The following is a 5,116-nucleotide window of genomic DNA, read 5'->3' as shown; positions in this document are numbered from 1 at the left end:
ACAGATTTTAATTGACCGTTCTTTTTTAATTCTAGTGCCTCGACTTTTCTAGCTAAATATGCAAATTTGGCATGAAGGTCATGATCTTCCCTAAGGTTATACATATCTCCACTAGATGTATGAGGTTGAGTTTTACCCAGTGCCTCATAAGTACCTGTAGTGTCCTAATTTTGAGCATTTTTAGCTAACAAGTCTAGATACTCCATTGCTTCATCAAGGTCTTTATCTTCAAAAGTTCCATTGCACATCAATTCCACCATTTGCCTATCTTTAGGTGTTAATCCTTCATGAGAATATGAAACAAATCTCCATGTTTCAAAACCATGATGAGGACATGTATTAAACAAATCTTTATACCTATCCCAACATTGGTAAAATGTTTCTCCTGGCTTTTGAGTGAATGTGGTGATTTGTCTTTTGAAAGAGTTTGTTTTATGAGATGGAAAAAACTTCTTTAAAAACTGTTGTTGCATTTCATCCCAAACATGAATGGATCCTGACTTAAGATTTTGTAGCAATGTTTTAACTTTATCTTTTAAAGAAAAGGGAAAAAAACTTTAATCTGATGGTGTTCATGCTACAATTTAAGTCATTATAAGTGTTACAAACTTCTTCAAATTCTCTCAAATGCAAGTATAGATTCTCTAGATCTAAACCATGAAAAGTAGGTAAAAGTTGAATAATGCATGGCTTAAAATTGAAGTGAGATGCATTAGGAGGGAAACTTATACATGATGGTGCACTTGTTCTTGTAGGATTCATGTGGTTTCTAAGTGTTCTAACTCGATTATTCTCATTATGAAGCGACTGATTATCCTTTTCGGCCATGTTTTTTGAAAATGATGAGGATTTCCTAGAAAGTCTACCATTTAATGTGCGTGTCCAAACTCTCATGCAAGTGCAAAAGAAAAGAAAAAGAAAAAGAAGAAACAAAGAAAAAAAATTAGAAAAACAATAAAAGTGAAAAGAAAAATAAAATAAAATATATAATTTATACAGTAACTTACCTCCCCGACAACGACATCAAAACCTTGACACGATTAAAAGATTGATGTCTTATCCCAAGTGCAGGAGTGTCGAAGTAATAAATAACCCGGCAAGACCGGGGTCGAACCATAGAGAGGTGAACTATATAAAATTATAAACAAATGAAAAGGAGTTTAAGAGAACTTTTGAGATGTGATATTGATGTAAGGATTAAACAAGGATAATACAATTGTCAAGGTTAGAGGATCCACTAATGATATTTCAAATAAGTATAGTATAAACTCTTTTTATTACTCAACTGGAAACCACACACAAAGGAGATTCCAATCGGATTATACATTATTAACATGATTATATTAATTATCTTATTTGAGTAATGCCAATACTTGTAAATGTGGTCAGGTATTCATGGTGATAACTTATGTTAACAACAAATCAAGTTCCTTTTATAGCACAAGTGTCGGTTATACCATACAGTAGGCTATGAAAGTTCCAAGTATTTGTTGTACCAAGGGTTGTACAACACAAATCTAGATTAACCATTTAACAAGCAAGGTATTAAGAGTGAGTAAGATAACAAATACAAAACATGTTAGTATCAAACATTAAAGTCCATGTTGAGTTTATATTATATTTATTCTTACACCATCAGTGTACCCTTTTCACCTTAACAAAATTAACTTAGCTAAATATTATGAAGAAGAAAAACATAAATAAACAATATAAGAACATAAACATAATATAAGTTAACTAAGTATAGTAAAGGAAATGAAAAGCATAAACAAGAGATTAATATAACATAAAATAAAACTTGAACATTACAAAATACAAAGAAAGAGAGTGATCTTGATCTGAACACCAAGATATATAAATGTATGGCAAATGCCTCCTTTTATAGGCTAAAATTTAGAACTATTGATTTGATGACTAATTATTGAGTGGGTGGCCACCTCTTGACTTTGTAACAACCATTATCTTCTTGTCTGAACCAAACATCATTGCTAACATCATAATTTGAACATGTAGTCTTTCATGAAAGTTCTGGGCATTTGTCTCATATTTCCAACAAAATAAGAATGAACTCATTTGGACGTCTAGAACTCGAGAAATGGGCTGAACACTGAACAATGTCTGGGCTGCAGGACAGATTCCAACTTCTTTTTTGTTGCTAAAATTTGAGCTTGAAAAAGACCGTTTTGAATCTTGGACTCTTCATGAAAGTTTTAGGCCTATGTCTTAGCTTTCCATCCATATAAACCAGACCTACATCCAAGTTCTACAGCTCCAGTTATGATCCAATAACTGAATGATGTTCCAGTTTGAATTGAACCATCATCTCTTCTTTAAGCTTAGCCATCTCTTTGTCTTCTCAATTTTAATAGTCAAACAAATCAATCAATCCTTTGAATTATAAAATATGCCTGCATTTGAAATGAGCATTTACCATAAATTAAAGATATCTTATATTATCGTACTTGCTATTATAAAACATGCTTAAGTTAAGGAATTTAATGATACTTTAAGTGTCATATGATGATATAAAACATTGATAAAAATACATTTTTAAGTAGTAATCACCATCCATAGACCATATTGATGTGTAATCTCTGGTATAATCTCTGGTGTCTTAACATCAATGCCCACACCACGGTTTGTAACTGTTTCCCTCAGACTTTGATCCATTGCAGTGCTTTCATGACTTGTCTCCCTGTGCATTTCACCATAAAGACAATTCTCTTTTTTATGCCCATATTGACCACACTGGAAGCATATCAGATGCAACCCTTCATAGGTTATCTGTTGAATACGTCGTCTTAATTTAAACTTCGATAACAACAACTTCGTAAGATCAACTTCTACACATATTCATTCATAGTTTCCTTGTGTGCCAATAGCAGTGGTTTTGTCAATCTTTAACGTTCTCCTGATATGGTTTTCGATCTTCCAAAGCACCCCATTATCATAATATTCCATTGCTAGATCAGGCAATCTCACCCAAACCGCTACTCTATCAATCGTGGCTTCAAATAGATCAAAATTTGGATGCCACGGTCTCATCATGAGATAATGATCAGCAATCGTCTATGGTCCTCTAAAAAAGGGCAAAATCTCTATCATCTGAATTTGAAAATTTTGCCAGAAAAAAGTCATTACCCAAATCCATAAGTCCTAAATTCCCGTGAATCTTCCATAGTGATTGTAGTCGTCGTAAGAGATGAGTGTAGCCTACTCATCAACCCATAACTTTCACGATGATTGTTTGACGTCATGGTGCCCTTATATGTTTTTTCTCCTCCATTGATAGTTTTATTACTGGGCAGTCTTCCTCTCCACTTTCATCTTCCTCATCTTTCTCGGACATATAATGTTCATGTTGGCTATCTTGCATTAACTGTTGTTCCAAAAAAGCAGAAACTAATAATGAGTCCTTGTAGCTGAAGCATCCCTTGTTCATTTTGCCTTCCAAACCCTTGATCATCAGCTCCTCTTTCATAGGGCATTTTCCTCTATTCGTCTTAACTTTCTTATTTGATCTAGCTCATAAATCAGTTTCCTCCATCATGATTTCTCCTTGTTCATAGCATATACTCTCCATCTTTCACAAGGCATTTTGTTTAAAGCTAATGCTTTCGTGCATACTATTACTTTTTAAGCTTTTTTTTTCTTTTTTTTTATCTTATATTAAAATTAATATATTATATTTTTGTTATTGGTACATCCTTCAGTCACATATTAATATTACTAAAATCATTAAAATTTGATGAGTCATGTTTTTTAGTATAAAATTTTCACTAATGCACATTTTAATTCTTAAAATGTTTCTTTGAAAAATATATTGTTATCATTATAGTAAATTCAATTTAGTGACAATTATAAATATATAATTTTATAAAAAAAATCTTTTATTTTTTAAATGGATGTATCTATTTAAATCCACTCCATCAACCCGTTTAAGTTATAGTAATAATCTTTTTTATTTAAAAATAATATATTTATGATAATACAAGAAGAAACATCAAAATCAAAGTAAAAATACATAGATGACCTAACCATAATAAATTATTTTTAATAATTTCTTAATTTATTTTCTATGGTATCATATATCTATTATCGAGAATTTATTCATTCTTTTGTATTTTTATATCTATTTTTTTAACTTTTATCTTGATTTTTAAGTTAAAATCAAGAAAAAACTAAAATTACAAAAATAAAAATATAATATTATATGAAATAAAAATTTTATTTTTTTAAACAAATATATCTATTGAAATCCAAAAACTCTTATCTTATCTTTAAACCAATTATTAATATTTAACAAGTTTACAATCTAACATGTACAGATTTAATTGAAAAAGTATAATTCATAGACTAAATTGTATTTACAAAAATTACGAGGACTAAAAAAATTGAAAATTATTCATATAATTTAAATTGGTTTAAGGAAAAGAGGTGTATGTTATTGTCTTACCAATATATATATATATATATATATATATATATATATATATATATATATATATATATATATATAGAGAGAGAGAGAGAGAGAGAGAGAGAGCTTAAATTAATTAATTAAAAGAGTTTATGTAGATTAAGACATTGTCTAACAACACCATGAGAATTTTAGTAATTGTTTTATGACTCTGCTAGATTTTCCACTACCAAAAAATTATCAACTAGCAATGAAAATGCTGAAAAAAATATTATGCTGATAATTTCTAAAACAAATATTGATAAAATAAAAAAAATCAATTAAAATTCTATTAAGAATTTGACACGTCGGTAATGTTAATAGAATTGCCGACAAAATTTTCATCGATAATTTTAAATGAATTAAAACCCGATAGTTTTCTCTCCTCCACTTCTTCTTCTTCATTTTCTAAAAAACACAAAAATAATCCCCTTTTCAAATCTCTTCACATTGTAACAACCCTTTTGCAATTTCAGCCACTTAACTCGTCAGCGTCGACCCATATTCGTCAATAGCATCAAATTCTATCTCTTAGTTCTGTTTTTTGTCAAGTTTCACACCATCATCTTAGTAAACCCTTCTATTTTTTTGTAACCCATTTATATTTCAAGTTAATTTATCAAAATTTATTTGTAGTATTTGTTGTTTGCTTGTATA

The 5,116-nt window shown here is 29.7% G+C and overlaps 1 pseudogene; it reads left to right on the top strand.

Moving 5' to 3' along the window:
* The first annotated feature begins 318 nt into the window (after positions 1-318).
* LOC112324578 (small nucleolar RNA R71) lies at positions 319-429 on the top strand (annotated as a pseudogene).
* Positions 430-5,116: the final 4,687 nt, after the last annotated feature.

The sequence above is a fragment of the Populus trichocarpa genome, chromosome 16 (genome assembly GCF_000002775.5).
Source record: "Populus trichocarpa isolate Nisqually-1 chromosome 16, P.trichocarpa_v4.1, whole genome shotgun sequence".
NCBI lineage: Eukaryota > Viridiplantae > Streptophyta > Magnoliopsida > Malpighiales > Salicaceae > Populus > Populus trichocarpa.
Note: the sequence above shows the minus strand (reverse complement) of the source record. Positions and strands in the feature narration are given on the sequence as shown.